The sequence below is a fragment of the Dromaius novaehollandiae genome, chromosome 3, assembly GCF_036370855.1.
Source record: "Dromaius novaehollandiae isolate bDroNov1 chromosome 3, bDroNov1.hap1, whole genome shotgun sequence".
NCBI classification, from domain to species: Eukaryota; Metazoa; Chordata; class Aves; order Casuariiformes; family Dromaiidae; genus Dromaius; species Dromaius novaehollandiae.
In genome coordinates, this window is record NC_088100.1 from 10,091,884 (window position 1) to 10,119,514 (window position 27,631).

Here is a 27,631-nt window from a genome sequence, read left to right on the forward strand (position 1 = left end):
TTGGGAACTGCATTTAGATGTCAAGAGCTGCCTTCAGCTCAAGATCCAGGTACAAGGTATCCACGTTCCTCTCTCCAGGTTTCCAACATACCATTTAATAATGCTGGGCATGAAGGCAGACTCCCGGGAAACATGGTCTACCAGTCATATAGCATTATACTACTCTTTGTTGCACACTATTTTTCACCAGTTGTGCAGTATCTAGCTTGTACTGGAAAGCCCCACACTGGACACAGTACACCAGATGTGATGTTGCAAGTGCCAGGTAGAGGGGAATAATCATTTCCCTTGATTTGCTGGCTATCCTTTTACAGTAACATGTAAGCCTAAGTCAAAAGACTGACTAATGTCAAGGCATAAGTTATCAACTGTTTCAGTCTTATTCACCAGTTATTCTATCAGACATGCAGTTAATGCTCCTATTTCCCCAGCACCACTGGTCCAGGTCCTGGCTTAAGGGATTCTGCAGTTGAACCACTGCTGATCCCTGTGAACAGGCTTTCAGATTTCTCCCTGGGTATATCCCTTAAAGACAAACCTAAGTTTCTAGGCCACTGCATCCCAGCATCAGCAGCTCTGTGCTCTACCAGTTACAGTCATTTCACTTGCTGGAGGACTGGAAGTAAGAAGGCAGGTGGTATTTTTCTGCCAGTTTTTAGGGTAACCAAATCCCTGTGAAAGTGAAGAGATTAGCATTTCCAGTTTGCTCCTCTGCCCCATCTCTTAGGAACAGTGCCACTTTGCAGTACAGGAGCAGGGCTCCATAACCCCAAAACATAAGAGTATATTCCTGAAGCACAGAAACTTATTAGAAAGACAAATTTCCTTAGCAGTTGATCTACAGATGAAGTAAGACTAAGCCAGCAATAAAGCAGAGTCAGAGATGTTCTCCACCCACGGAGCTCCAGGTATTCAGTCCTCTGAGTATCTTAAACACCTTTCCTATGAGTATCTTAACAACATTACACTTGCTGCATCTCATACCACCACTTTTGCTCATCTTCCCTGATAGCACAGGACTTGTTACCATTTTGTCTTCCAACTCCTTTAACAGATGTTGTGCAGTGTTAACTGCACCAGTATTTAAAATTTTTACACAAGTACAAAATGACATTGACTCAGTAACAAACAGTATCCATCAAAGTTGTCTGCTATGTTTCTGAAAGTCTGGGTGCTGCTACAGACAGTCATAGCATGTAGTCCCACAAAAGCAGCCAGCCGGACTTTCCAGGCTCCCTCAGTAAGTAGTCTGTGGACAGAGCTATACGTCTCCATAGCAGGAGCCTGACTGCAGCATTGCAGATGTCTTCTGGCGATGCCTATCTCGCTGCACCAACTTTAAAGTGGAGTGGGTCAAATAATATAGTCAGATGAATGTGATAAGTAAAGCTTGACAATATATACATATTTAACAATTCATGAAGGGCTTTTCTGCAGAGCTGGAAGGCAGTGCTGATCAGATACAAATACTTTTCTAGTGTTCTGGCACGGGTGCACTGAATTGCAGATTGACGTTTTTCCAAATATTAAGTAGAAAGTGAAGGCCCTAGAAATGCATCCGTTGTTTGTCCTTTCTGAAAGAAGGAAAATGGATTTTAAAGCAATGCCATTGATTCTTCGTTATAATGTAGGATTATAAGATTCTAGCCGTAAAAAGTTAAAACTCATTTCAGCATGTATTGGATTTATAATTAATAAAATAATTACTTGAATCAATGCTATGTACTAGGTCAATTATTTATATTTAAAAAATTATTTTTGGCTTTGATGATTGCCTTACCTACATTGCATAGTAAGTAGTGATATAATTAGGAATAAATTAATCACTCTTGCAAGGTACTTTTCCATTTGCATTAAACAGATAAAAAGTAGAATGCATATTTCAGTGAGGATCAGTTAAACAAATTTTTGTGCACATAGCTAAACTAATCAAGACCAATCACCATTATGCCCATGTCCCTGGGAAAGACCACTCAATTCCCATTGTCTAAATAAGACCATGATTGAAACAGTTTATTGATTTACTAATGACAAATAATTAACTAGAAATCAATGAACTAGCCATTCAGGATCAATATCAGCAATGCAATCAGCAAATAAACCATAATACTACACCCCTTCACAACGTTAATATACACGAACTAATTGCTGAACATCCTTCTATGACTAATCTCAAAATTTCACATGCACCCCAGGTCCCTGCTGTCCCCAGCTGTCCCCCGCTCGCTGGGTGCCTGCTCCTGGTGGTGCCGTGGGAGGGTGCTCAGCTCAGCCAAGGCCAGCTGTGCAGCACCATACAGGGGTGGCTGCTGCTCTGCTAATGCACCTTCTGCTTATTTTCAGAATACAGACAACAGCATCAACCCCAGGTGGCTTCTGGCTATTTCCATTTATACTTGATTCGTATATTCGTTGTGCGTTTAAATTCACGTATTTATGTGTGTTTGATGGAATGACTGTTGTTCTATGCTTTCTGGATTTCTTTTTATCAGAGCAAAATTTCATACATTGTGCTCAAAGAGTTAATGCATTGCTCTCAAATTCTTCATAGCTGTTTCCTCCTGGTTATAAAAAAAAAGTCTTTCCGGTTATCTTATGGCTGTTTCTTACTAAACCAAGCAACAGCTGCTTTACTGGCTTTGTTCACTGTTGATAGACTGTTTCCCAGTCCCAGCAGCAGCCCGTGTTTCTCCACAGGCACGGTGAGGATTGACTCGCTCTTCTTGTCTTTGAAGCCTGCAGAGGGCTGACATCTCCAGTCCCCATAGCACAGCCCACTGATGTCACCGAAAGGTAGAAATAAGAGAATTGTATGGCAAGATCATCAGTGAAGAACCTGCAAACGTGTTTGCCTTGACTAACAACTTGAAAAACATGTTCACCTTGACCTGAAGTTTTCAATAAAACTTAAAATCTAAAAAGTTTGTACAACTGTTAGGATTCCCCCATCCCTTCTTTTCTCCCTCTTTTTCATCGGATTACTTTGGAACAACAAAGAAAACTCCTATGAGTACAGCAATTAAGGAAACATGTTTTCCTGTAGTTTAGCATCTCAAATTTCATCACCTTTGATGTCTAAGAACTTATGGGTTGTGAATGAAGGTGTTCCATAATTGTAGGAACTTATAATGGCTATATTCTGTATCCCAAGGTTGTCTTCTGAGTGGGGGCATATGACAGATCTGTCTGCTCTACATACATATTATATTAAATTAAACTTGTAGGAATTTTATAGGTTTGAGATGTTTACTTCTCTGGTAGAATTTGATCAACAGGATTAAACTTCATAATGGATTTGGAGGGACAAACAGACACATATACACATACACACACACACTATGTGATGATTTTTAATAATCTAGATTTAAAAAGAGATAGAGGGGAAAAATAATGCTGAAAAAATGAACAGGCACATTTTTTCTTGTCATTGAAGAAACAAAACAAATTCACATATAAAGTTGGAATGAAAAAAAGTTGTTTTATTCTGCTTGGTACTTTTATTCAGAAACAGATACACCAGCTCTAGTTTCTAATGATGTTTGCAGCACAAAATATTGGAGGATTTAAAGCATTCTAACTTTCATTTAAAACTGTCCTGCAGGGACTTCTGCTGCTGCCAACATTTTCATTACAGACAATATTCCATCATGATGAAAAAATCCTGTGGAATTCAAAAGAAATAAAATTAAGGTAGTTCTGCAATATGTAAATAGAAGTTTAGATTAATTAACCCAAACTTCATAAAAATTAATAAAGAATATGAATTATCTTTCCTACAGAGTTTAAATCATCCTACAGAAAACAATACAGACACCACTACAAACAACAAAAAATGATTATTAAAAGCTATGAGAGTTTTATATATATGAAATATTGTTTTTCCTCAGAATTTCATAGGAGCAGGAGAGGACAGGTAGAAAACACAGAGCTGTTCTTAATAAAATGTCTCCTGATTTCTCAAGTCTTTTTTTAATTATTATTTCTTCCTCTAAGTTGTTATGAAAATTATTCTTAAGGACCAGGGTTCTTCCCACTGGGTGAGTGGATACTCAGCAGCACTTTATAGAGTCAGTCCCATGGTTTAAACAAGATGTTCCAATCACTAAACCACCTAAAAAAATCAAGTGCATCATTTGTTTTTCTCTTTTTTTTTTCTAAAAAGCTATATAGAGTGCTCATTAGGAGGCAGAGGATTTTCAACTGTTTACCTCCTAAAAATTTGATGTTTTCCACTGCTAGACTTGATGTTGTCGTCAGCTAAAAGTAGATAGTAGTGCATTCTTTTCATTTGTTTCTAGCTATTTGAATGTATATTGCAGCAAGTTTGGCTTGTGCGGTTTCTTCCTCGGCAGCCAATTGACCTTCCTTTTGCTGAGACATTAGAAATAATTTTAAACTCTTCACTGTGTGCAAGTGCTCTGAACCCAAAATGAAATAATGCCAGTGAGATGTCAGAAATGGGTAGTGTCAAACTATCAATCAGATGCTAATCTTGACAACATGAATTCTAGCTGTGCTCAAAGGATCAGCCAGGAGGAGGAGTTCAGTGCTACAGCTCTTCACATTAAGAAAAATATTTCACAGGCATTTAATGCCTTGTATTAATATTACAATTAATAATAGCACGATTATAATTTATAGAGGGAGAGATGTCAGAGTAGGACAACCTCGTCCATCATGCCTTATCCAACACAAAACCTGGCAGAGATCACCAAATATCCTAGTTCCAACCTAAGGCACTGAACAGATAATTCATTTCTCTAATACCGTGACCGTGAAGAATATGTATATGTGTGTAGAAGAAAAGATATCCAAACCAGAATATCAGCCAGTTAATTCTGAGTTCTGCTGCAAAGCCTGACAGCTAAACTTTTTTTTTTTTTTTTTTTTTTTTTTGGTGACTTCTCAGTGGGAAGCAGAAAGGAAAGCAGCTCAAAAATGTCAAAGCCGAAAGCAGGGATGAAAACTGTTTTGTGTTACGTTACAAACAGCTATGCAGACCACAGTTACATAGGTGCAGTATAATGGAGTCAAGGACAGAGGAGTGGTCTACACTGGTAAGCATATCTCATACTCACATTCAAAAATGTGTATATGTCCCTTTCAAAACTAGATACAGTTTTGTCCTGATATTCCTATTATAAGGCTGTTCCAAGACGTCTTCCTTTGCATTATTAGAAGATCTCTTCTGACTGCCAGACTAAATGTACCCAAGGGCAATTTATATGCATATGTTTTCACTACAACACTGTCCTTTAGCTAAAATAACTTCTTGCTCTGGCATTTGCTCACTTGGTCTATGTATAAAGATTAATCATAAGCAGCGAGGTGTTTGATTTGCACAGCTAAACACACCATGCTCTCTTATTTTACTTTGTCTGCCCCTGAATATTCTTCACATTTTTCTCCACATTTCCTTCACTGGGAATTCATCTTTCTCAATAATGAGTTATACACAGTCAGGCACACAGATAGAGTCTTAGCTGTGCTCTGTAGAATGGCATTACCACTTCCCTACTGCCACTAAATATGCCCTGACTGGTACACCATGGGGCTGCACTTGTACTATATGCTGTTACGTCAGGTTGGTGGTGCATATTGATGGCCTATCAACTAAAGTATCATCTCCACTTGACAAACAGCTTATTCTGGTAATTCTCATTAGCAGTCACTAAATTCATGATATTGCCTTGCATTAATTGTCTTATGACATAATTTATTTCAGTCCTTCAGGTCATTGCATTCTCCCTGTGTTTTATTTCTCATCCTCTGCACTGATTATGTCTTCACATTGTCTCATTTGTTCATTTTATTAACACATTCCTATGTCAAGGTCACTAAAGCAGATACTAGCTAGGCTTGATCCCAAGACTGTTTTCTGAGAAAAACTACTCCTTCTGTTCCTGAACAACCTCTTGTCATTTCCCCTTTAATCAGTTCCTAGTCTACCTTTCAATTTCTACTACTCTAATCCTAATTTTCTCCAGTTCAACAAGTAGTCTATTACATAGCATCAATTTCTCATGCTTCACTGAAAATATAATAGATATTTTGCAATTTCTTTGTCTAGAAAATCAATTACTTTAACAAGCAAAAGCTATCATGTCTGTCTGTCACGTTCTTCCACATTGCATTTTGTCCCTCTTTCTATATACCTCCAAGTTTTTAATCATTCTTTCGTTTGAAACCTGCTAGTTTTGCAGATGGCTGGGGATAGGTTAACAGGTTAGTACCTACCTAGATTATTCCTACCTGCCCATTGTAAATAAATTTATTATATATGCAGTTACCAAATTAAACTATTACATCTTCAGTATGATGGATATTGATATTGATTCACAATTAGTTTATTGTGCCACTTATTTCAGTATTCCGTAATGGTGGTTATCTCGTCTAAGATATGAACTTGAGCTTTAGTCCTATCTTGGATATAGCAATGCCTGTTATAATTTTTTTCTTAATATATTTGTCACTATTATCCATCCTTTTTGTACCTTCCTTTTTTCCACATCCTCCTTTACTCTGGAAAATGAGGTATTTGTTTAGTTTTTGGACCATATCTGTTCTTTCTCTTTTCTTGTTTCTTTCTTAATATATAGCTAAAAATCTTTATTAATCATATTCACATTCTTCGCAAGGATGAACCCAGCTTGATTTTTGACAGTTCGTGTGTTATCCTCACTTTAACCCAATCATTTTCTGATTTGCAGGGCATATTTTTTTGGTGTTCATTTTCTTTCCCCATTCACTGTAGACTCTGAGTATCTGAGTATATATATAAAATATCTTTTTGGAAGGCACTATTCATCCAATTCAGTGAGCATTCCTTCTCTGCTTTTTCCTCCTTTCATGGCCTACAATTTTCAGATAATTTTATTTCACCTTTGGTTAACGATATTTGAAGCTTCTAATAAATTCAGATTTTTGACTTTGTTTTACTACCTAGTTTTCTTGATATTTTAAAGCTTGTTGCTTTGAAATCAAAAAAGGAGAAGACATGAAATATATTTACTGGTTAAAAATTTAACAGAAACTTAAAACTAGGAAAGAGACTGTTTCAATAGGGTGAGAATATTCATGGCAATGCAAACCCATTAATGCTGAACACAAACTCAGAGTTCAGTTAAACATTGCCTTCCACTTCACGTACATAAGACTTTTTGTGTGACGCTCTTAAAATAGTTTGCAAAATTAATTGATTGAGAACTATAACCCTCTTCAAGATAGACAATTATTAGTCTCATTTACAGATGGGTAAACAAACATTCAGGTTAAGTGACTTGTCCAAAGTTAATCAGTGGTAGAAGTGCAACTTCAGGCTCCTGAGTGACAGTCTCAGAGACTATACTGCCTACCCAGCACATATAATATTGTATACACAAACTGCAAATCTGAAGGTAGGTTTGTATATGGCTTTTCTACTATCCACCTCTACCTATCTTGTGTTTAAATTTACCTGTTCCAAATGGACCCTTATCAACAATTATTATCACAATGATAGCATGAACATTCAACAGAGGCCTTTGCAAAGTCAACAAAGAGAGCTCCATGGTGACTGAAAATCAATAGGGCAGAGAGAAGAATAAAAATGATTTTTGTAATGATTCCTTTTGAAACAAGTATTCAAGCTGCATGAGAACTCATGGCTCAAATAGTGTTGCATGGTCTTATGAATAGTAATGAAATCAAATCCTAAACAGAGGTATTAGATTTTAATTGAGCTATTCTTTAAAGGACTTTTTCTCAGAGTGTCAAGGTCATATTCTCACAGATAAGAAGTTTATTATACAAGAGGAACAATGATAATAGGCACTGGAGACATATTGAGGACATGTGGCATGCTACATGAAAGAGGAGAGAAAATATACGAAAAGCAATAATTGAAGTATACACAGAAGACATTCCCATTGATAATTGGTTTAAATTATTAAAGCACATAAGAGGTTATTAAGTAGAGGGTGTATAAATTACTTTTTTGCTGAATAGAACTTTTGTTACTCTGCAAAACTTATTCTTCTTTCTAAATGGATTTTAAATAGAATTTAATTCTTAAATACCTTTTGAAATTGCCTTTAAGATAGATGAGTGATTAGCAATGTAATCTTGATGCATATATGATCAGATTATCTATACAAAATCTCTAAGATCTTTAACTGTGAGTCTGAGAGGTGCTGGTTTGAGCATGGCAGGTGTTTTCGCTCCTAGAACTTCTCAAGTCTTCCCTAGACTCAGCAAAGCCTTCAAGCAGGAACTAAACTTCAAATACATTAGTAATACCATCTTTCTTAAGCAGGGTTTAATCTTTTACTACTGAAGCCAATGAGATTTAAGCATGTGTGAATGCTTTGGTAAATCACCTCCTTTGCTTTCTCATTTGGCTGATGGAGTCTCTGGCACTTACTGTCTGCCTTCTCCAAAACTTGTGCCCAATATAACTAATATTTCCTTACATCTGGTCCTTTCTAAGTTTTTTTTTCACTTGTTTTTCATTAACTGTTACAGTTCAAGATGGTCCATTCCAGAGCCAAAAGGAAAAGTCATATGAGTTTCAGAGAGTGTTTTTATGAGTTATAATGAGTTCAGTGAGTTCAGGAAGAGGCAGACAAGCAGTCCCCAACTTCCTTTTCCTATGGTATTTTAACTGGAGAACCAAAATACTGGCCCAGATCACACATCACAATGTAAGCACTGTCCTGCTAAGCCAGAACAGAGTCCTCTGCTTTAGTATTTTGTCCCCAGTAGTGGTCAATAGTAGATACTTGGAGAAGACAAAAAGAACAGAGGAAGTACTCTGAGATCCTTTCCTGATATGGCCTTCAAGCTTCTGGCAATCAACATTTTGGGTGAGCCACCTGAGCCACAGGTTGCACCTGGACCATAACATTTAATAGCCACAATTGTAGCTAACTGTCACAACTCTATTTAATCCTTTTTTTTTTTTTTTTTTTTTTTTTTTTTTTTGAAGCCATTTATAATTTTGGCTTCCTCTACTGCATGTGGCAATGAGTTTCCAAATAAGCTATGGGCTGTGCAAAAAAGTGCAGAAAAATGGGTTCTCCATGTTAAACTGGCTGTATTGGACACAAAGGAGTAAGTACATTTTACTGAAATTAAGTCAAGTTATAACTCCTCCTCCAGAACATTCCACCTGAATGCATACCAAACCATCTGTCTCCTGATTTGCCACGCTTCACAGATAATGTATTTAAAAAATAAGGGTGTCACAGTCCTTTCTAATTCAGTGGCATAATCTCCATTGCAGAGAAGGTACCATTTTTTTCTCATTTAACCTTCCAATAATCACATTTTGTTTATTTCAGCCAGAAGCGGTACTAATAATTATAACACAATGTGCTCATAGAAAAAGTAATAATATTCGTGGAACAAAATTAGAAAATATTCAGATGTCCATATGGCACACAGAAATTAGTATCCCATTAGCTACCAGCTTTCTGTTAGTAAAAATTGGATTCAATTTACTACTGACATGTCCATGCACACAACCTAACTTCTATAATAGCTTATTCATAATTCTCTAGTCAGGAATCTTTTCATGCAAAGCCATGGGGTATTACAAAACCTGTGTCACAAAGTTTTCACTTCTCACAGTCTCACATCTTCACTGTTGACACACACTGGTAATCATAATTGACATCACCATGTGCAGAAGAACTGGTCTTACTCATTGTTTTCCCACTACTTGCAAAATTTCTGCATCTGTCTTAGTTCAGCATTGGATTGAGAACAGCCTCTACATCAATTCTTCATGAAAAGTTATTTATCAATAGAGCCACTTAAACTAAGCACCCAGATATATTTCCAGTATTCAGGTAAAAACCTCTCTCACTGAATGCTGACCTTTTCACCAGTATTTAGAATATTTTTTTCCTCTTACATCTTGCATTTGACAAAATTCAAAAACATGGACATTGAATTAACTCATATATACACAGAATTTAGTGCCAAAGATACAAGTCTGGTGATCTTTGTGTCTTGCATATCAGAACAGTTCACTATATTGCTTAGGAATGTTGTAAGGAATCCACACATTAATTCTGGCTTATTCTGTTAATGGAGCATGCTAGAATTAACTTTTTTTCCTTTCTTCTGTTTTTCCTGCTTTACTTACATACATCTTTTTCTTCTGAACACTCTGAAAAGTTCATTAAATGACAAAGGAGCATAAATATTTTCATAGTATGCTGAAGACAGTACTTGCTTTTCCAAGAAAATCCAATCTATTATTCGTGGCTATGTAGGTTTATACTGAACCATGAGACAAGGGATTTCTCTTGGGACTTCACCAAAACGTCATGGAATTCTAGGTGGCAGTCAGAAGGATTCTCATGAACATGGTCCCCCATTCATCTGAAAGTATCTTATTCCAGAGTGCAATTTTCATGTAAGAGCAAAGACCCTTCCTGCAGACATTTTCAAACTAGCCATAAGCAATGGCACAAAAATCTCTTTGGTATCCCTATATTTTATTGCAACAGATTCAATTTCAGAGTGCCAGGAAAAAATTCAGCTATGATTATCACAGGAATGGGAACATCTTGTAAAAGTTTTACAATGACATACGCAGTATTTGCTTTAAGCAAAATTTCCAGCAGTTTTGATGTACTGGTATCTGAAATGCCACTGTTTCCACTGAACTCAGAAATGTGGTTAAAGATTAATTATGAGCAAATTCTACTGGCTGAAGGTGATTTCTTTTTCCTACTTCTTAGCCATGGACAGTGTTGGAAGTTTGTGTACATGTATTTGTTGCAAAAGACCAGCCCTTTCTCTGCAAAGTTATTTATTCACGACTGATTTTTCCCCTTCTCTTCACTTATGAATATGACATGTTTAAGGACAGTGCTGTTTGGGTGGACAGACTTTATAGTAACCATACTAGGGTGACAGCAGGGCAGGTAGAGCAGAGACTTCATCAGCGAGGGCACAGCCCCACAGTGTGCCAGCAAGACGAGCAGAGCATGTCCGGTAATGGCAACGAGGGCAAGCCACAGTGCAGTGATCACTAGACAAGTCCACGGTGATGGAACTGGTCCACTGTCAAGCCAGGAAATCAAAACAGTAGGTCAAGGTCTGCAAGGTACGTGGCCAGGTGCAGGCTTACTTACATGGCTGCTCAGGCAAGGACCAAGGGCAGGGGCCTGAGCTTAAGCACAGCCCCAGAGCAAAGTGAGGAAGGTCCATGATGAAGCTTCTCACAGCTCTTCGCTGAAGTCCAAGGTTACGTGGCTGCACTGTGTCAGGGCTAGCCTTGACTGCAGGCAGCCCAACCCTTAGGAAGGGGGAAGAGGTTCCAGTGCTCGTTGGTGCACTCAGGGCACCTCCCTGTGGTAATCAATGTGTTTGGAAAGTTTGCGCCTGGAAACTTTGGCAAGTTGCGTTGACCCTGAATGATGTAAGAGCTAACAGGAACAAGGCATAAGGCAAAACATTGCAAAGAAAAGATGACATGAAAGGTGCTCTGCTTCCTCCTTCCCTTTCAGGTCAGAGGTAATTTGTGCTCATATGCATGTGCAATGGAGTCATGTTCATGTGAGATGCTGAGGTTCTGTTTATTTTCATGCCTTTAATGTCTTCTGTCATCAGGTGAAGAATCACAGACAAAATAACCCTCAATCAATACGCTGGGCACTATGCATATTTTATTTTCTTCAAGATGATAGAAAAAAAAAGCTAGCCTAAAAATCCCAATTTTCCTTATTCTACAATTTTCATTCCCTTCATTTTTATTTTTTTCCTTGTAAGCTATTTTCTACATAGTCGGTAGTTTTCGCTTACTTGTTTGCCATGAATTAATGTCAGCTGAACCTGTAGCATGAGGGTTTACTAGGAGTTGTTCATGGGAGCCAGTCAACACTTGGATTGTGTGATTGATTAACTGCTCTGGGATTTTCAAAAATGTTCAGGCTTTAATGCTCAACAACCAGAATTGAGAATGAATTTTTTAAATAACCAAGTTAACACAACAGAAGAATGGTTAATAGAAGGCTTTCTGAAACACCCTTTCATTCCTCTGAAAGTAATTCAGGATTTTTGACATCTGTGTCCATGTAGGGACCAGCTAAAGGCCATTTTTTTCCAGTTTTCAGCAGACACCTACAAACACAATGATCCATTTCTCAAAAAAAGAACGCAGCCTCTGCTGCATTCACAGCGTACTAAAATCTGAACATCCATTTAGGTACCTGAAGAAGACTTAAGCATGTTAAAACTGTGGCCTTAAATGTGATATTTAGTGGAAATTTACTGGAAGTTCGAGCCAGAGCTCATTTTGTTCTCTTACTCCTTGACTGATATAACTTTTATAAGAAGGCAGATAATTAATATGGTGGGTGCTAAGGAGCATAGGGGAGATGAAGAGTATATAAGGAACAGCATGGCAGTGTAAATATACTGCTTTTTCTGTTTCCATTTCCGGTTCCGGTTCCATTTCTTTTCATTTCCCTTTCTCCTTTCCCATTTCCCCTTTTCACTTTTCCTTTTTTTTTTTTTTTTTCTGATTTCTCTGCTTTTCTAATGACACGTACAAGGGCAGTGTTTAAACGCCTGATATCTTTCCTGAATATATGAGAAAAAAATTAGCAGCTCTTACGTTTGATTTTTTTGTGTCGCATTCACTCAAAGTAATTGCACTGCAGTGCACTACATTTTTAAAACAGTATTTGTGTGCAGAATTGCTCTCATATGAGCAAATAAAAATAGATACTATTGAAATATATTTATGTACTTCATTGCAAAAAAAAATCAAGTACTGTAGCTATTGTATTCATCTCGGTATCAGTAGAACATTATCAATGGAACATCAGACCTCATCTGATGAAAACATCAGGCAAGGTTTCCAGACCTCCTCTTCCTCACTTTTATGTCAGCCCTTGGGAGGGACTGGAAACTTTTGCGTATTAAAGGTCATGGGATTTCAAGTCTTATTTGTGTACTGTGTGTACCCTAGCATTTCCTATATCTTCTAGAGCAGTATTTCTTTTTTCTTGGGTCTCCTTTCAGGATCATGCTGTCATAGTGACTATGTGCATGTAAATGCATGCAGCTGCATGCAGCTCTATGAATAACTCATGGAAACTGAACATTTTCTTTCACCGAATGCTCTTGCCTGAGGAAGTAAAGCAGCAGTTGCAAGAAAGACATGAATGTTTCTACAGGTGTGCATTATAGTGGTCAAATCATGCTGCTTGCACATACTTCATTCCTGTTCACCTGTACTCTGTAGACCAGTTACAGGGAGATAAGGTTGAAGAGAGTACCACGATAAAGCTGCAAACATGACCTCTTCATATGCTCAGAAAATCATTTTTTCCTCTGCCTAACAGCCTCTTTCCTATCTTCTTGCTTCTGTTTGCATCTCGATTGCTCTACCGTGGTTCTAATACTACAGTTAATTTTCAGATATCCTCTTTCAGGGTGTGTGTTGTCTTGAAGATACCTCTGGCATCAAAGTGGTATATGAGGCTAATCCTTCTTTCCTACTACACATTCTCATCTCCCTCCATCACTCTCCACTCTTGGACTGCTCTCTCTATGTCATAAGACTTGCCCCTACAATATCACTGCCTAGTACCTCATCGGTTCTCTGTACCTGAAGAGGACAGGCATTGTGACTAACTATTTTGATATCCTAGTATTGGTACTGGTCAGTCAAAGGCATTTCTGATATAAGGAAGAAAAGTATGAGTTTCCTGGGTGTATGCAGAGGTCTCTAGTTCATCTTGTTGAGCTTCTGCTGGTGCTGTTACTAGCATGCTGCAGTACTGCAGCCCCTTTTCACTTTTAACTTAATGATGTAAGAACAGGGAACAATGATTTAAATGTTCTTTGCCTTTCCTGGCCAAATTCCAAGTACACAGATGAGTAAGCAGGTTGATATTTGGTTTTGAAGAACTACCACATGATGAACATCCATGTTCATGTTGATGGTTGTTTTGCATATTGTCCTTTACTTCCTCCACAACAGCTGCTCATTTTCCTGTAGGCTTTATGGAGAAAATTGTACTTGCTATTTCTCTGCCAAAACCTCCCTTCCTTCTTCCAATTCTCAGCCCACAGAGAGCTTTCACAAAGGTCATGCAAACACATGTGATAACAGTGTTTATGTGAATACATGCTTGCATGCATATTCATGGTACTTTCACATTTGACAAATGTTCCAACAAACAGAATTTCTGTCATATTACTGTTTAAAAAAAGCAAATAAAGGGGGTCACAACTATCACTGAAATATTTTTTCTGGCATTTGGGGGAGAAAATACTTGTAGTATTTTGCCAGGCAATAATCAGAAAGTATGAATTTGTGGTCCAATGAAAACTGAAGGTAATGAGCAAATTAAGTCCATGAAGCTTTACTATCATACATACCAGCCAAACATTCTTAAGAGTGGTTACTGAGCACGTACTTCATTCAGATTAACTTCAAGAGGAGCAAAATTTGCCTGTACAATATCTCAGATGTTTCAAACCTCTAGCACTTCAGGTTTTTGTTCCCATGAACCAGTTCTGCAACAAAATGTCATAATGAAGCTGCTTTTAAAAATTATCCCTCTACCCTTTTTGTGGTTTTCATGAGATCACAAGAAAGGAATATAGAAGAAAATGATGCATATGGCATATGAAATATCCCATCTCAACCACACTGTTTTACAGGAAATGAATGGGAAAAATGTAGCTCAAGAGAAGGCAGATAGAAAACAAATCTAAAAGACTTACATTTTTTCTCTACAAGTGTGTAAGATCCAGCAGAGTTTTAAGTGAGTTTCTCTGCTGGATTCAGTAGCCCTGTAGAAACTTCAACAAGATACCCACAGTGAATACCTGTGATTTTTGTTAGTTTGTCATACTCTTTCGCTTATAGAAGTCAAGGGGCAGATACTGACCACTACTGCTATGGGAAAGAGAAGCTAACCAGCATTATACTTGTGCTAGCATAGTTAGGCATACATGTTCTTCAAAAATATTAATTACAATTTTATTTTAAAAATTAACCAGCTAGAGACTGAACAAACAAACACTGATATTAGGACAGCAGTAGGTAGTGCAGAAAAGGCTCAGACTGAAAGCTGAGGATAGTTTTGGCCATTTAGTTATATTGTCAAAGCATGGGCCAGTAATGTCTTTCCTCTGTTATCTTTTTTAGTCCCACTCTCTGTCTGTAATAGCTGCTTAGAAGGAAAGCTTGCTGATGTAATGTCTGGCATATTAGGGTCTGAGTCTCATTATGTAAATATTATGTGGATTTCTAAAGAACCAGATGCAGTTGCAACGTAGAGAGAAGGAATACACAGTCAAATAACTGTTCTCGTATTATGTGACTTAGCATATATACGTCTCTGTGTTGTGATTTTAAAAGACAGAGTGGAAGTTGAACTCCCTAAGCCTTCCTCTTCCAAGTAAATGGCTACCAATTAGTATGTGGTTGAGAACAAATTTCTGTCTTAATTACTAAATCTTTCCCAATACTATTCTACACCATTTCATTTTATTCACTGTTGTCTTTCTCTTTTCTTCCTCCACTCATCATAATCTCATGAGAGTCATAAGTTCTTATTATGTTTTCTTTTCAAATATGAGTAACTCATATTATCCTTCCAAATGCTCCTCAATATAGAACACATTAAATACTTATTTTTAACCACAAAATACAAGCCAATCTGTTGGACTTCAATAACTTAAATCAAGGGCAAAAGAGTCTTTAGTGTGCTCTCCTTTTATCAAACAGAATAGAAAACCAACTGCTTCACAAGCCCAAGTTATAAGGTAAACTCCCAGCTACATTCTCAGAAACTTTATTCCAGGTGACTTTCTTCCAGAAAAAAGATGATCAAAGTCTGGTTTAAGTCTAAACCATAAGGATTTTAAGATTTGGATTTATTGCACAGATAAGATGGAACAAAAGTTTCCATTTCAGCACAATATTCCAAGAAAGGAAAAATAGTCTTTGCAAGTCACAAAGCCCATTTTACAGTAATGTGGTAGTATGTTACAGGTGGTTACTGTTATTTCAGCAAAAGAATAACTTGATATAAACCTTAGCTCCAGTGCCATAAGTCTATGCAGATGCCAAAGAAAGGGTATGGTAATATCCATTTACAGTAATTTATCTATGTTGCAGGAAGCAATAGAGTAGCTACCTTCAATAAAGCGGAGAGGAAGGATCCTGGTTATACCATCCCAGTAAGCCTTTCACCTGTCTCTATCTCAAAACTAGGTAATACAGTAGCTGAAAGACCAACTGGACTGCATAGAAAGCTTTGAAACCTATTCTCTCTCAGACAAGTCTGCCTTTTTTTGGTCAGTATTTTTCTTCCCCTCTTTTTTGCATGCGATATTTGCATGCTTCTTTCCCCACATGGAGTCTTTGCCTTGAGTCTGTGACAGCATTGGCATTCCTTGTCAGTGAAGGCTGAAGTCACCAACAGCATTAGCACTCCAAATAATTAGTAAGCAGTTATTGGTGGTGTGAGGGCAGAGGAGATATATCTGAAAAAAAACATTTCTGTTCATACAGTCAGTGATGGCAATAGTACTTACAAGGAAGATAAATTCTCCCAAAGTATACAGTGTTATATTCACAAATCAAAATATAACTTTCTGTAAAATGTCAGTTGGTTTCTTAGGACCCAGGTAGCAAAACAGTTAAATGAATGCTTAAATCCAACTCAAAGCAAGCAAGTTTCTTAAGCACATGCTCTTTTTAAGCATACGCTTGATTTAACTACATTTATCTTAGCTTTAGTAATTTATGAGCACCTTTAATACAGTGGTAAGTTCCTTTGACTGACAGAGTAACTGACATCAGGGATAGCTGTGTTGCTGGATGAGGAAATAGTCATATGGCAAAAATTTTTATGCTGGCCGCCCATACAAAAATACACCTACTGAGCATATTTTAACACATTACACAACAAAAACTCACTTTTTTAAGGTAATCTGGGCTTCTAGTGGGAGGAAAATGTCAATGTGTTATCAATTATTGGATGACTATGACAAGATATTTTAAAATGTCTTTTCATAAGCATCAATAAGTCCTGAATAGTCCATGGAGGATCCATAGGACACTATGCACTTTTTGTTCTACTTTCTAGGTAAATGTTAAAGATGGGGTATCTGGGACTTTTCTTGACTAGATTTTATTGGTCCAATGCTCTGTGCATGTGGTTGCTTGCTTGCAGTTTAAGGAAGGGAGAGAGAGAGAGCACAGGCCTACGTATCACAACGATCAGTAACTCCCTTGCTTAAATTGAAGTGCTAGCACCCCTTTGCGGGTATGGTGTTATTCATTTGTTGCCTCAACAAATTAAAAGTTACGAGATAATTACACAACTCTTTTAGGCACAGTTGTTCCTTTTTTAATATACTGCCCACCCAAATAAGAGAAGTTTGAACTGAACTGCTTTACTAGACCTTTTCTGTTGGGATCATGTTTGTTGCTGTGCCAGTCAATATTGACTCAAAAGACTGCCATCTCTTAGGTATGTTCAACATGCACATGTTGGGTATCCACATTTTTTATTCAGACCAGGATTCCTGGTTCATAGGTTTCTTAGATGAAACAGCTCAGTGCTGAAAATTGAGCTTTTCTGTTTATGTGGAATGGTTCAGTGCTACCCTTAAATAAAAACGTGTGTGTTTTTCAGTAGTGCAGTATTTGTTTCACCAGTGGAGTCTGTCCTTCCAACAAGTACACGGGGGGGTTAAATAGTTGAATATGCAGGACATATAAACCCTAATACTGAAAAAGCAGAATTTAAACTATCTGTATGATCACTGCGGCCTACTTACTAGAATGCTTTCTAGCAGCAATAAAATAAATGTTTTCTGAAGAGAAGAAATATGCTATTTTGTGGAGTCTGGAAATCACTGTATAGCATATTATTGTTCTAGTTGTCACTGTATTATTCTCAACAACATCTGTTGTACAGCATAAGTACCATCACAATACATACCTAAAGCTGTATTCTTTGTCAGAAAAGAAAACAAGGTAAGATTTTTTGTTCTCTTACACTATGTTTTTATTAAAATACGGTTAGCACAGGTCAAATGCTATTAAACAAATGCAAGTCAGTGATTTTGCTGCTTTGACATATAATTTATTCACCTCATTCTTGCAGTATTCAGATACCATGAACAGAATACATTATTCAACAAATACCAACAATTACTCCTTGAATAATTTAGTTGATGAATATTTTATTTTTGTGTTAAAACCAGCTCCATGTGGGGGATCTAATACTAGTGCACAGTCTTTTTTCTTCTAGAGCTTTTTGAAAATTTTATGTAAATCCAACAACTGATATAGAACCTTTTTTGTAGCTTTGGGGTACAGAAGGAACCAAAATACATTGTGATCCATTGTGAAGCTAGTAGAAAAATAAGTGATTGTATATCCACATACTATTTTTAATTACTCCCTGGGTTTGATTGTGGTAGATAGTGAACAGAGTACAGAATGACTCTAGCATCAAATGGGCGAGTGTTAAATATGTCAGACAACTGAAGGAGATACATAAATAATAATTTAGCCTATTTTAAAAAGAAAAACAGATGAACTGAGAAGAGAACTGAAACAAGAGTTCAAGCAACCTGAAAATATCAAATGGACTTAAATTTTGAAACTTCTTTCAGTTAGTTAAAACACCTAAAGGTCTCTATGATTTGATTACAGCTACACATGTGTCTATCAAGTTGAAATATTCTGTGTGGGATTAATCTTCTTGCCTCTCCCCAGATAGTCCTTTCTGGGATTCAGGTATTGCATATGTCCTCTATACAGCAGTTTGGTCATTTGCCAGATCTGCGATACATTTGCTAGATATAGATGACCAGCCTGATCCGTGATCCACTGATCAGTTGCATTTGCCTGTCCCAGAACAAGCAAGAAATTGCCATGCTCTACAGTAGCAGGGGGATGTCTGCTTTCTAACAGGATTCCTCTCACAGTGTAAATACATTGGAAACACCTTTCCAGCTGTGAAGATCTAATACATCTGGGAGCATGCTTCCTACATGACAGGATATATATATGGCAATCATGTAATCCAACACATCATATATCTGCCTATGATCTCCCCATGCCATGTGACCCACTAGATAGAGTCTCACACACTGTATTTCTATGATATTAAAGGGGCTGCACACGAGGAATCTGGAATTGAATTAACCTGGAAATTAAAACAGAATTTTGTGAGTCCCCAGACCGATGACATCATCACAAAATCAATCTCTTTCTCCATATGCTAGGATCTGAATCATTCCGGTTTTTGCAGTGCCTACTATATGCTACTGGCTTGGTATCTACTGGTGGATAGCTTATCAGGTATCTTGCTTGAGAGTACAGTGACTGTTGCCTTAAAATGTTCACTAAATGTAGACCTTCATCAAGGTGAGGCTGTCTTCTGTTTAGATAAAATGATTATAAGTGTTTGCTTTTGAGATTGTAATATCCTCTGTATCAGTTCTCCTGCAAGTACATAATTAACCTGTCAGCCCACCCTGCAGTAATAAGTGTGATAGACGGGAAATATATTAGGAACTTGTGTGTGATATGCTTGCAAGCCCTATTTTATCCTTCAACTATCTTTCCTTTTAATTAGCACTCAGGTAAGGGCAGACCTTAATGAATTAGCATAGAACTGTTTTCAATATGTATTATTTTCTTTGTTCTGAACTACTCATTCAGATGAGATGTAAAAGATCCATTCTAGGTATTTTGGGAAAGAACAGTTTGAAATAAATTGACGTATACTTTGAAAAATATGGGATGTCCAGTATTTGCAAAGCCTTTCTTGATAAATAAAATGTAGCCTGAACTACTGGCTAAAAATCCTGAAGGAGAAAGACTGGCAAAAACATTATCTAAAAAAATGTTAACATCAGAAAAAAGAAAGTTTTTATGAGTCATACGGAAAATATGCACAAAATCTAACTTTGAAATTAGACTTTGTCACAAATACTGGAGGGCAAAGCAGACATTTGGTGGAAAAGATGGGCTGAAGGTATCTGAGCGATCTGAGAATTTGTTTGTACCTGCTGCTTTTGAATGCACTTCGCCATTCAATGTCAAATGAATGCACTCATTTTATCTGAGTACCTTTCCAATAGACAATATTTTAGAGGGTTCATTTTAGAGTATTCCTTTTAACAATCATGAGAACTGGCAGCAGAAGCAAAGGTGAGGGTGGTAGTAACTATATCTTCTAAATCTTAGTGACTAACTCTCCACCCTTATAAGGTTAGTGGAAACAATAAAAATAGCCAGCTAAACAAAAAACTATTCAGAGGCTGGAAAACAAGTCTTATGATGTGAAGCTTAAAGAGCTCAATTTATTGAATAGAAAGGTTGAGAGGTGTCTTGATCACTGTGAATAGGTACTGACACAAGGAACAAATACTTGATAGTGGAGGTCTTTCAGTCTTGCAGACAAAGACATAACAAGATCGAATGGCTGGAAACTGAAGCTAGACAAATTCAACCTTGAAATAACAACAATAACTGCAATTTCCTAGCAGTAAGGGTAATTAAACATAGGAACAGCTCACCAGAGCTTGGAATCCTTCACAGAAGATTAAATGTCTTTCTAAAAAGTGATGCTTTCATCTGGTTTCTGAGAAAAAATTATGTGGCCTGTTAGAACAGAAAATCAACCTAGAGATCATAGTTTGCAAGTGCGAGTTTATATATGCAATACTTTGCAGTGCTTTCTATTGATCGCAAATATAATACAGACAAATTATGAGAAATAGGGTAAATTAACCTGCGTGGAGATCCACATTAGCAGGGCTACACTGCCTTAGAAATAACTGAGAAAAATACAGACAATTCTACACTGTGCATTACAACCCTATGGATTTCTAAATCATAAAAAGCCTTTTCAAGCTTTTCTGGAGAAGGTGGCTAATGTCTCTTTCACTCTGAGAGCTGCTGATGACATCACTGGCTTTACCTTCAGAAACACTAGGACTTGCACAGCAGTTATTGAAATTCTGTTCCTGTTAAAAGGGTATGCTGATCTTCCTCTGAGATGTTGCACATGTTCACATTTTAGTACAGCAGATGGAGGGACCACTCTTTGTAAAGCTGTGTGAGCACTTTCAGTCCTGTCCAGTCTACTCTTTGTTTTCTCATCTACATTACAAGAAAGGCAATAATTGTTTAGGTTTCTTCTTTGCCTTAGGATAAAATTAAACACTAATATAATTTTCAATAAAGATGTTGTAGCTATTTCTGAATATGACAATATTTTTCTGTTTAAAAATAAATAAATAAATACATCTCAAGAACTTTATGGTGGATATATGTTGCATTTTGAAACAGTTATTGTTTCCAGATAGAAGCCATGTTTCCTTGAATGAGAGTTTATAACATGTATAACACAATATGTAATACCTCATCCGCTGTAAAATTGTGTTGAAGTGGATAGATAAGGAAGACACTCCTAAAACTTTTATCTTCATCTGTGTAACACTAATTGATGTCTCTTTTCTCCTTCCCTTCCTAGGCAGCAAGACTCTGAAGAGTTGCACTAAATTTGGAGAAACATGGTTAATAAGCTTTCTGTTCTTCACAGATTGTCAAGATGAAATGTGTTGTGCACCAGGAGGAACACATCATACACATTGCACAGAGGCGAAACCCTGGAGTTCACAGCCAGGATCCCAGATGGGGATGGGCAGAGAAGTTGCAGCCTAGCCCTTAATGAGTATTGTAGAAGTGACCTTTCTAAATCTCAGCTGTACTATTATTATAGTATAAGAAAAAGAGGAGTCAGAAAAAGGGATAGAAAGTGAAAGGATGCTGGACATTGACTTCTTTGAAACCATGTTCCCTCGAGGTAATGATAAAAGGGCCATTTTGTATTGTAGCTACATTTTACCTCATGTATCTCTGAAACAGCAGAGATCTTGTTGAGTTCAGGGAGCTGGGAGGACAGTGATGTTCTATTTTCTGTTAACTTGAACTTGTGCCTCAGTCATCTTGTCAAGTGTTCTGTGGGGAGAAGAAAGAAGAACAAGAGATGAGCAGCTCTTGTACGTACATTACAATTAAAAAATGTATAAATTACAGCAGATATAAATTTGGAGTATTCTAACCACAGTTACAAGGCAGAGAAGGAAGAAAATAATGGATTATTTTTAGCCATTCCAGTTGTTAAAATTTACATTTTAAATTGCATGAGGGGCAGTCAAAAGTTTATCTTTTTAATTCTTTCCCAGATATGACATGCTACATCAAATGGATCAATAACTAATGTGCTTTCACATGGCACCTAATATTTTATACTAAATGTTTGTCCTCCAAGGTGATTTTCCATTTTATTTTATTAAACTGTATTAATATTAAACAGAGAATAGTAAAATACAAGGTTTTTTTTCTTTTTTCTTTTTTTTCTAGAATGTATAAATGCTATAGCTAATCATTTCCCAACAATTATGGTAAAACAGCAGTGACATTTTCAGCTCTTCAAAATTATGCAAATTATTGAGTGGGTAAGTACAGTAGCTCTTTTCTCTATTAGAGCACTGCTGTTTAAAGTGGTATTGCATGTCAAGGAGGGCAAGGTGTGAGTAGTTTGATTAGACTAATCCAGCCTCCACCCCCATCTTTTTCTGCTTCATGCAACAACATGGCACAGTCACCCACTGTCCTTTATTAAATCACATTTGCATTTATTAATTCATTGAGATAGCTCAAAAAAAAAAGTGTTTTGGTTTTACAAACCCCAAAGGAAAGCAGGCAATTCAGACCTGGGTCATTTTTATTCCACAGCACCATTGTTCAGTGCATAAGTAGGGAGTCTCCATATTTCCCTTTCAAAGCATGAGAAAAAATAAAATAAAAAAAGGAGATGAGGGTTTGCAATATTAAATCTAGGTTGGATTTTGAACCGAGAAGGTCATTTTGTTCTTCATAAATAGAACTCTACCTAAATGCCTCTTGTCATAAAGTTCACATGCTTATGGTGTCACTCAGGCTGAGGGACAGTAGGGCTGAATGACAAAAGCAGAAAGAGTTCACCAGTCTCTTCTTGTTCAGTTCAGCTTTGGAACAAATGGAAACTCATTTCCATTAATCTGAAGGTCAATCTAGAAGGTGACAGACAAAAAGCATATCCACTGTTGTCCAGTTCAGCAGGCTTAGTGTAGTAGTTCCCAAAGAGAGACAGCAACTTCCTTCATCCATTTCATAGAATCACAGAGTCACAGAATGGCTGAGGTTAGAAGGACCTCTGGATATCATCTGGTCCAGCCCCCGTGCTCAGAGCAGGGTCAGCTAGAACAAGTTGCCCAGGACTATGTCCAGATGGCCTTAGAATATCTCCAAGGATGGAAAGTCCACAAGTTGTCTGGGCAACTGGTTCCAGTGCTCAGTCACCCTCATAGAAAAGAAATATTTTCTTATGTTCAGACAGATTTTCCTGTGTTTCAGTTTGTTCCCATTGCCTCTTATCCTGTCACTGGGCATGACTGAAAAGTGTCTTGCCCCATCCTCTATACACTCTCCCATCAGATATTTATATGCATTGATAAAATCTCCCTGAGTCTTCTTTTCTCCAGGCTAAACAGTCCCAGCTATCCCAGCATTTCCTCATATGAGAGATGCTCCAGTCCCTAAATCATCTTTGTGCCCCTTTGATGGACTGACTCCAGTAGGTCCATGCCTCTCTTGTACAAGTGAGCCCAGCACTGGCCACAACACAATAGATGTGGTCTCACCAGTGCTGAGTAGAGGGGGAGGATCACCTACCTCAAACTGCTATCAGCACTCTTCCAGGAGGCTGTTGGCCTTCTTCATTCCTTTTCATGGTGCCTCAGTTACAATGTCTGTGAACACACACAGGAGAAACTTCTGCTCTAGGACTGCCCCATGTTGTCCTAGTCATAGTCATCCCACTCAGCTTTCTTTTGTCTGTTTTTTGGGGAGTGTATGACGGGTCATTTTGAAGCCATCTGCTGTCTTCTATCTTTCGCTTCAGCTGCAGCTCAGTTGATGCACTGGAGAAGCAGTCTACCTCCTGAGCTCACACCATAATAATTGCTTTAGGCAATTATCATGGAACCTGGTACATACACCACTATGTCCGCAACATGCAATGTAGCTTTCTCAATGTTACCAGCCCAGGAGATGAAAGTAGTGCTGGCATGAGGTGGTGTCTGAGCAAACAAACCCTGTTCCTCAGTGGCACTCCGTGGTTCAAGCAAACCCTGTTCCTGGCTGTGAAGTTAGCTCTGCATTAAGAAGTGTGAGGGAATCTCACTAACACAGCATAGACGTGCCTTCAAATCCACCCAGGGCCATCATTTATGTCTTCATCTGCTTATAGGATTCAGTATTACAGGTCCTTTCAAGAGACCTTTAGGTTGACTGTAAAAGTCTACATAAAATTAATGTAAAATAATGTGAAACAAAAAGAAGTCAAGCATGAAGGAAGCCAGTTCTTCATTCTTTAAAAGATAGCTATTGGTCACTTTGCCAGTCCTTCTAAGCCAGTTAAATGGAACACTCCACTGAACAAACTACACACGAAGACTGTTAACACTGCCCACTGCATATTCCTTTTCCCTCTCTTTCTCAATATCTCCTTGAGATATTCAGGTCTAATAGCTAAAAGGTCTAATTTCCTTTCTAGCATTCGAACAGATAGATTTTTTTTGAGTTTTTCAATAGAAGAAATAAAGCCAACTCTACTCTTATCTTTTATTTTCAATTTAGCTTCAGAAATTAAAATTTCTACCATATAATTGAACCAAAATTATCTACAACTTTCCAGTGCTTTTCATTCTATACAGCCATACTGGGAATAGAAATCCAAGGAAATGATCAAGTACAAGCCACCTATTATCAGTGAATAGTACATTATACTACATTAAAGTATTTCTCTCAATTTTAGCTGCTTTTCCGAAAGATTTCACGGTCACAGTGGACTTCTGTATAGTCTGTTTAAGGAAAATGCAGCTTCTTTCCTTCCAAAATATTGTAGCATTCATTACCAGTTCACCCAAGCAAAAAGCAAACAAAAACATAAAAGCCCTTCCTATACATGAAAAAAGTATTAGGTTAATCAAGAAAAATGAGTATAAACAGAACATTAATTTGCACATTTTATAGAAAAATAAAGTACCTTTTAAGAGTTTTGGGGTGTTCTTTTCTTCATTTTTATTTCTTTTATCTTGCAAATTAAATTTTGTAACACAAGCCCCTTCCCAAATGTTGCTATATTAGATTCTTAAGGGACAGTGTGCTTTATTTGCACGTTTTTTTTATGTTTCATGTTAGCTCATGAATTTTCTGAAATAGCTGATCTCTGGCTTTGTGGCCTTTTTTTCCGCTCATTAACCCTTGACTACATAAATTGAACTGAATAGTGACATATAAAAATCACATATAGTAACATTTGAAATCCAGAAGAACATTAAGGTAAGTCTATGCTAGTGTATTAAACAGTGTCAGGACTTGGACACCGGAGCTCAATCATCCGTACTGTTAGACTGTTAGAAGAGTTCTTGGCAATTTTTTGGCCTGGGACAATTAGTACTCTCCTATAGCATTCCCAGGGATAGTTAGGGAGTCAGAACAACTGAAGGACAACTCCCATTAGACAGTTTAGAGATGGCTTCCTGTTTTGTAGGATGCATGTTTCTAGACCATACCAGCTGGCCTCAGGGCCAAAGAAGAGTTGCTGGCAGTATTCAATTTACCCGCATAGATGCTGTCTCAGGTTCCTACCTATTTGTAGGGACACAACAGATTTGTACAGTCTATACAGTCTTATTTTTTCCCGATCATAAGGACACAACACTGGTGATGATGAAATCTGTGTTATATGTGGAATTGGTAGTATGTAAACAAACAGGAGAACAACAGAAGGTATTGTCCAGGCCACCATCTGAACAGCTGGTTCAAAGCAAAAATTGTTGTGTGAATAAAGACCTTATTAAATTTGTCATATGAAGGTTTGTCTACCCCTGGCAGATACTGCTTTGAGCTCCAAGCAAACAGAATTGTCATGTTTTGAACAATGAAAACAAACTGCTCTTTTTCTTCCATCCACTCTCCAACTATGTATGCACTCCATGTTGCAGTATGGACACAAGATGCTTGTGCTTTCACTACACCTTGCTGCTTAGGCTATCTGTTTCCATTGCCTCCATTGGAAGCAATGCTCTGGCAGCCCAGCGTAGCAGGTGGTCTTGAACTGCTTGGCGTAGGCACCGCAAAAGATATGATAGGTAATACTAGATCTACACTTAGGCATCTTAATAGAGCTACAAGGCTCTTCAATGGTGGAGAGAAAGGAAGAGAGAGACCTGAAAAACTGATGTGTTAAAAATCATGGAGCTGGGGAAGAAATGTTCAAGAGAAGGTCAATACATAAATCCCATACATCAAAAGAAGAGTAGGTACTCAACTGCCTCTCTCTGTCCTTATACTTACTGCTGTGAATGTTCTCCAGACTTGAGTAGCCATTAAGATCACTTAAGCCAGCCTTTTTCTTTTTCACAAAAGGCTATCATTGCTCTTTTTTTGTCCAGTGACAAAGGCATTCACTCCAGAAAGATCCCAGTTCAAATCCTGTTTGAGGAAATTTAGCTTTCATGCCCTACACACCAAGTAGAATATGCACAAAAGCTCTCAGATATTTCATTTCTCTTCTAGGGCCAAGATTTTCTGGAATTCAAAAGCAAACGATCATGACAAAAGTTTTAAACACCCATCTTTTAAGACGTTTTTCTTCTCTTCATGAAAGCAGAGTCCATAGAACTTGAATTTCAACTTAGGTTGGAAAAGTTTTTTACTGAATCAGAGCTATAGAAGCTTGGATAGAGCTGATTAGACATTCCCTAAAAGTGGAAAACTGATGTAAAGATATAAAGCACCGAAAGTATCTGTCTCTCTTTTTTTCTTGTTTATGGAATCTGGCAATAAAAGGATGGAGTCCAGTCCATGTAAGACTTGTGCAAGCTAGGCCCTAGGAACTTGGACCCTATCTAATCCTCCAGCAGTGAACCTGTCCCCCTGCTCTCCAATTCTGCCTGGTTCTGTCAGCACTTAAAATTCACAATTTATTAGTTATGCCATGAAATTTGTTTGCACACACATGTGTGGAAATAACTGTTTTAGAAATAAAGCCACTTAACTAGAGTTGACATCAGACTACATCTGCACTAGAAAGTTAAATGGAGTCAAGGTACAGGGCTGAGTGCTCACATGTGGTCATCCATGCTATGAAATCAGGAGGAATCAGGCAGCTTTGGTCCAGCTCCATAATAACATTTCAGAGATTAGAGTCCAGGGCAGAATTTCTCAGGGTCAGCTTGATGGTCCAAGCACTCTGCCAGATGTGGGAGATGTGGCTGAGCAGGTTGGGGCACCTCACATTTCTCAGGCAAAAGGCAAAGATGAGGGTGATGAATGGGCACAGCTGACATCCTTTCCCTTTTTGGGGGGAACTCTGCTCTGTTAGGTGTTGTCGATAGAAGATGCCTCACACTTCCTACACGGCCACACTTCCCTGCGCAGTCAAAGGAAAACTTGTGCTTATTTTCAGCAGATTGCGTTACCCTGTAGCTTTCTTCACTGACCCTATTGGGAATGTGGATTCTCACTGAC